This window comes from Laetiporus sulphureus, assembly GCF_001632365.1.
Source record: "Laetiporus sulphureus 93-53 unplaced genomic scaffold LAESUscaffold_24, whole genome shotgun sequence".
NCBI classification, from domain to species: domain Eukaryota; kingdom Fungi; phylum Basidiomycota; class Agaricomycetes; order Polyporales; family Laetiporaceae; genus Laetiporus; species Laetiporus sulphureus.
The window spans coordinates 227,619-235,110 of record NW_024468533.1 but is presented as its reverse complement, the minus strand read 5'-3'; positions in this window follow the sequence as shown (position 1 = coordinate 235,110).

The window sequence follows — 7,492 nt, the reverse complement described above, 5'->3', positions numbered from 1 at the left end:
GTGACTCTGAATGTTCTCAGTTCTAGAACCCTCATGCAATCGTACTCGCTCTCAAGAGGTAGTAAGCTCGTATGCTTGCTAGAGTCAGAACAGCGAACCTAGTAACCTGCAGGTGAACGTGCAGTAGCTGTAGCGGCCAAGGCCTAGCAAGGGTAGAGTGAGGACCTCACTGCTATATCGTCTACTAGGCTTGACCACACTATAAACCCTGCTAATAGTCTGCCTGACTATTGGAGATGTTAGGTATATTTGGTATCTAAGTCTCTGTCCACACTGTGGACTAGTACGTGTGAGAAAGCACACGTGGTTCTGAATGTTCTAGCAGAGAACGCTTCATAACAAGCAGCCATGAGGTTTCGAGGTTCCTGGATGCGAAAACTATGTCTGGAAGCTGCTCAAGGCACTATACCACCTCAAACAAGCTGGTCGGCAATGGTACATCAAGCTCTGTGAGCTGTTTGCAGACCTGGGCCTACAGCAGAGCCAGCATGACTTTGATGTGTTTTTCACCTTTGTCTCCAACATCATCGTCATCGTCATCGTACATGTTGACGACTGCACGTTCATCACAGACATGAAGGTCACCATGACTGGCCTCAAGCAGGAGCTCACCGCACGGTTCGAGATTGTCGACCTGGGTGAAGCGCGCTGGCTACTAGGCTTTGAGATTCACCATGACCGCACTGCCTGCACTATCTCGCTCTCACAAGCCACGTACATCGACACGATACTCGATCGCTTTGGCATGACCGACGCTTATGTACTCATGGTCTCGATGGACCCCCACATCAACCTCTTCGGTATCAAGCTCTCAAACGAAGATCGTGCACACATGGCTTGCAAGCCATATGCAAGGCTCGTCGGGAGCCTTATGTACGCCGCTATCGGCACACATCCCAACATCACATTCACCACTTCGACACTGGTGCGCTTCATGGCTGACCCAGTGCCCGCACATTGGGACACCACAAAACGCGTGCTGCACTATCTTAAAGGCACACGTGACCTGGCCTTGACATTCAGTGTGACAACCGACGGTCTTATAGGTTACACTGACACTGACTGAGCCTCGCAAGCCCACCATCACTCGATCTCGGCGTACAGCTTCCTCTACTTGAGGGAGCTGTCAGCTGGTCTTCGCGCAAGCAGCCCCTTATCGCGCTGTCATCCACGGAGGCCGAATACATTGTCGCATCTGACGCATTGCACGAGCTGTTGTGGCTACGTGCGCTTCTCGTGGAACTCACCTCGCCTCTGGCAGAACTGACACCGTTGCACGCTGACAATCAGAGCGCAATAGCGATCGTGCAGAGTGGACTCATTCATGCGTGAACAAAGCATATCGACATTCACTACCATTTCATTCACGAGGTTATCGATATGGAATGCGCCGTCATCTTGTATTGCCCGACCAACGACATGGTCGCCGACCTTCTTACCAAGGCGTTGACCCGCCAGAAGGTGGAGAAGTTCGCCGGAATGCTTGGACTTTGCCTGGCTTGAGGGGGAGTGTTGGAATATCAAGCCTAGCTATACTTAAGTATGGACTTATCAGCTGGTATTTTTTTATGTACTTATCAGGCATTAGCGCCCGTAAGACTTTTCACCTGCTTCGCTCGTTCTGCGAGCTTCAGTCCTTCTATCATCAAGGAGCTGAAGCCTGTGAGTACCGATACTGTCCTGCATGAATGCAGCTTACATACTAATGTATCGTAGTTGACTCTAGATACATACTACTAATATAGTCCTTCTATCATCAAGGAGCTGAAGCCTTTGACTCTAGCGTGTGTCCTCCCGTCCACTCCTTTTCCATCCATTTACAGGGCACGGTTGCTCCTGCTTCTCCTCGTCCAATGCATCTATGACATATTCAATCACGAAACCCGATAAGTTGCTGATGTAGTCGAGTACCACATCCCACTGACTATGTGGCATGTATAGATCGTAGTCATTAGGCTGCCACAAAGCATCGATGAGTAACAGTCTGACAGCAGCGGAACCGGACAGTATGGTGCCGATATCGTGCATCATGGCACGGAAGTCGTCGGTGTCCTCGGAGATGATGCAAACCGGTGAACGTAACAGTTGCATGAATAGAACGCAAATATGACGAACCGAACATGATGAAGAACCCGCTGACATCATCGGAAAGACAGATGCAAGATCTTCAATTGGCTCTCCCCACCGGAGGAGTAGCCAGGCCCGTAATGCGATGCGACCGCACATGCTTAAAATTGTCACCCCCCACAGGGAGGGTGCCATAGACATGAGCATAATGAATACGCGAATCATGTAACCCATTCACTGAAGATGGCAGAGGCGGTGGTGGAGGAATGAACAAGAACAAACAGGTGTAGTACACAACGAGAGCGATGACTGTAAAGGAAGGAGACACGACACAATCAGCACTGCAGACATCGCCACAGAGGAGTGGACAAACGTACCGGTGAAGCAGATATCGAATGCGTTAATAATACACCTGGTGAACGACATGGAGAGTGACATGAGGATGTCCAGCACAGAGAAGACAGGAGGTAGAAAGCAATGAGGCCTGAGGAGCCAGATATTGCAAATGAGGGCAAGTTGTGGAATGAAAACAATATTTCGTAGGAGAAAATATTCCGTATGAACCAAAGCAATATTTCGTATGAACCAGGCACAAAATGGACTGAATCGCAACTTAGGGATCACGTAAGCACAGGCCATCCCCATACGTCAATAGCCAAATTTGTCATTTGGAATTGAAGTTCACGAGCACTTCGCTAGAAGGTCGCCTCAACTTGTGCAGGCATGATAAGTGCTCATATGCTCAGTTTCCACAGCATGGTATCAAGTGCCTCACCTGTTGACTTTCCTGGCCAGCCCGCTGCGCAGCCAGAAGTTCAGGAGTCACCCGCTCTCTAGAAGATGGCTCCACGGGGCTAAACCGATGGCCCACTGGGGGCATGAGCCCATGATTCTACCGGGAACATTTTGAACACATCATGATAACAGTCACAATGTAACTCTACTGTTACTGATGTAAACATTATGAAATAATTTGAATTATCTCGAGTGAGTTCATTGTGGAATCATTGTGATATTATTCAGAAAGATACCATGGTGCAACAACAATTTTACTCCGGCCAGCATTCACAAAATTTGTTGGCAACATTTTGAATGAATCATAAGGGTACATTAAAAATGTGATCAATGTGATATTGCAATGAGTACCAGATGCTTTTCATCATGTGCCGACTGAAATCATCTTGAACGCATCAGAGATGTCCTAATATGGTTAGCACATTATTATATATACGAATACCATCTATGCGATCACAGTGAACTCAATAAGAATCATCTTGAAGACATCATGGCCCCTCATGGATATCATTTAAAATTTTCTCTGAAGAAACATTTAGAGTGTTATGGCAATATTGCTTGAATGCTGTCAGCTGCAACATTGGGGTCTCATTCTTGCATCTTTATGAATGCTATCAAAATTGTGCCACAATGCTGATGCTTAAAACATCTCAAAACATTCAAAATGATTTCAAGATACATGCACTGAAAACATTGTCTAATTATTTGGACTATCAATTACAATGTGTCCAAAATGTTCCCGGCGGAATCATGGGCTCATGCCCCCGGTGTGGCCCATCCCATTGTAGCCGTGCCCTATTATATACACGTGCACTACTACTCTCCCACGTCAATGGTGCAGGTCACACTGGGGCCTCTCACATCTGTGCTCTGCACCCAGATTTCAACATTGCCTGCTGAACTTGAGTTGTTAAAGCAAGATAGATCCATTTTCATTTCACAAAGCAGCCTGTGCAAGAAAGCTTGTCATTAAATTCCTTGTGGAATAGGAGAAAAAAAAGACTACTAATTATCACACAGCTTCAACTTAAAGGTATTTTTTGGCATGGAGAATAACAAGTACTGTCACGGCAGACATGATGCGATTTATCAATGTGAGAAATTGTGTGTGAATGTCGACTGATTTCTTACACGCACGACAAACATTTGCAACTATGGCATTTCATGTTGAAAATGTTTCACTTTGGCTGTGAATGTGCACTATTTGCTGTTTAAATGCTAAATTGGCAAAGCTTTGCCACAAATGTAAGACATCAGCTGACATTCCCACAAGATTTTCCACATTCCAAATGACGTAAGGAATTTGGCTATTACAGTGAAGATGGACCACGGGTATCTCGGGCACGTGACCCAAAGCTGTGATTCACCACTTTTTTGAAGGCTAAGCTTATGTAATCTACACGTGGCCTCCACCTTGCCGTTGCCTGGCTCGCGCTCTCATCTCCTATTCTCTTCTATTCTTACATCATAGTTTCTTTCATCTACTCCACAGCTTGATGGCAATGACCACCTATGAATGTATAGCAGTCAATGTCGCATTGGAGGTGTAAGGTGAGTGAATGCAAACAGTTTTACACACTGTTCGCCAATAGAGATCGCAATCTTCACTGTCCAGAGTTTGGCACGCAATTGCCAACACAATGGAATGGGGTCATTAACCTGTTCAGCATTGTTGGACATGTCGATGATGCCCATGCACAGCATAAAGTGTGGCTCAAAAACATGTTGTTGTGGTCGTGAGAGATGAGAGACAAGGATGGAGGCAAAATGGTCCTCAACGCAATCAACATTGGATACGTTGGTGTGCAGAAATGTGTATGCTTATGTTCATGTGTTATGTGTTGAAGATCGTTTACATTGCGGGTTGTGTGGCAGGTCAGAGCATTGCAGCAGCACGTTTGTTGTGTTGAGCCACAAAGCACAAATACACCGCATGACAGCAGCTATGGCAAATCTGATTATGCATAGGATGATGTTGGTGATGGCTCATTATCACAAACTTAGGACGCAGAGCACCGACTAAGCCTATGACCTTATGATCAAACACTTACTGACTGTTGTCGAAGTAAGGATGGACACAAAGATGATCAAGATAAAGCAGTGCCTTGCAAGTGAGCACTGGTAACACTGTATGGATAGGCGTAGCAGAGATGAGAATAAGTCTGGGGGACTTATGCGTCTCAGAGCTCTGGCTTATATACATGAGCGAAGGGACCCTTGGTACCCTGATACCCCAGAACCGCTAGCTAATGGACATTGTCTGATTGGTTACCACCACCTGTCAGACTACGTGTGTCATGCATGCCGAACCTCCGAACTACTTAGTAAGACCATGGGAATGGTATTGCCTGTAATGGCTACATCTCCGGTGGCGTGGTATCTATCTACCTCGTGTATGTGAACTAATATCCCCTTAAGGACATATCTCCGGTGGCGTGTATCCCCTTTGTTGGATTCTTCCGGAGTCCGACCGTTGCTTCTAGGTGGGATGATATTACTGTATAAGTTAGGCTTACCTAATACCAGCGCTACTTGTCACATGTGTGGATATCACGTGATATGTCACGTGACTAGACCTGGACCTTCGGGGCGTCTAGGACTGTTAGTACTTCGCGTACCGGTTCGTTCCTTTCTGAACAGCCTAGCGCTGATGTCAAATGATGTCTTGGTCACGTGCAGAGGTGAAAACGTGAAAATCTGTGACAGTACCCCCCCTTCTAGACAGTTCGTCCTGAATCTGGCTTTTTGCGTGGTTTCTGGAAGTAATTATCGCCTGTTGAACCAAATCCACGGTGACCACGGGCTGAGGGTTTGAGGTAATTAACCAGTGAAACGACAGGGGTGATAATACGTTCAATGATAAGTTGAGCAACTCGATCGCCCAAATTGACTGTGAAGTCATCATTTGTATTATTGATTAGCAAAATCTTGATTTCGCCTGTGTATCCTCTGTCGATAACACCAGCACCTACATCAATGCCTTTGACAGCTAACCCACTTCGTGGTGCAATTTGACCATAGGTCCCTCGAGGTGTTGTAAAGTGAAGTCCTGTGGATACCAATCCTCTTGAGTGTGCTCGGATGGTTGTTGGTTCTGATGTGGCTAAATCCATTCCAGCATCGTCTTCATGAGCATATTTTGGTGCGTGTGCATTTGGATTGTCTAATGTAATTTGAAGATCTCTAGAATGATCCCAATCATCTCTATCCTGATCGTATATCTGAATGGTATCAGTGGCGGGGTCGTAGACTTGACCCGTTCTTCTGGGTGGAAAAACGCCATCGACCGGAGTTGTATCAATGAGAGATATTGGTTGAGGTGCGTCAGGATATTTTCTGTGAAATTCCTTGATGAGACGCGGAGATTTCTTCAAATTTGCTGCGGGTTTCCAAGTTTCTTCGGCTTTAGAATAACCCTTCCAATGCACCAAATATTGAAGTTTGCCACGAATGACATGAGAGTCGACTATATAGTCGACTTCCCATTCTTTGCCAGTCTTCTTCTTGATAGGAGGACGGGGTCTGAGAGTGCGGTCTGGTATTTCATCTTTGTGGTAGAGCGTGAGCTTGGACGCATGAAAAACTGGGTGAACGCCGTATTGTCGCGGCATTTTGAGTCTATATGTGACTGGTCCTAGTTTTTTTACGATTTCAAAGGGTCCATCTCTCCGTTGTGCCAATTTGGCTCCCGATGTCTGCCAATCTTTAGTGGAGAGTAATACTTGATCTCCAACTTTGAAAGGTGCGGGTCGTACGGATTGATCGTAGTACCACTTCATGCGCTCAGCTGCCAATAGAATGGCTGCTTTTGCTTGCTCTTGCGCTTCTACTCGTGCCTGCATTATGGAATCTAGCGTATTATGCTTTATAGGGTCCATTATTGTTGGTTCTGCATGTGGATGTCTACCGTATTCGACAAAGAATGGTGAATTCTTAGTGGCTTCAGAAGCCTGATTGTTATAGGTGAATTCAGCAGTTGGAAGTAAAGTACTCCAGTCTTCCATGCGTTTATCTGTATAAATACGAAGATATTGCTCTAGTGACTGATTTGTTCTTTCAGTTTGACCATCGGTCTCCGGATGATATGCGGATGACATTGTTGATTGTATCCCAAGGAGCTTGCATACTTCTTGGAATAATGCGCTTGCAAACTGAGTACCTCTATCCGAGATAATCTGTCTCGGAAGACCATGCTGTGTCCATACCCTCTCATAGAAAGTACGAGCAAGATCTGATGATGAGAACTCATTGGTGATTGCAAAGAAGTGTGCTCATTTGGTCAAACGATCGACAACTACCATAATTGCGTTGAATCCATGGGATTCTGGTAATTGAGTGATTAAGTCGACAGAGACAATTTTCCAAGGTTCTGTTGGAACCTCATTTGGCTGTAATTCTCCGTATTTTGGCTGATTGATGTTCTTGTTGCATTGACAAAGGTCGCAAGAACCAACATACTTTTTGATGTAAGTGGACATTCCCGGCCACCAGTAGTTACGAGATAACATCTCATATGTCTTCCATCTTCCAGGATGACCTGCACTGGCAGCTTCATGATGACGCTGAACGATTTCTCGTCTAAGTGATTCCTTATTATCTGCTTTCGGCACATAGATTTTGCCTCGGTATA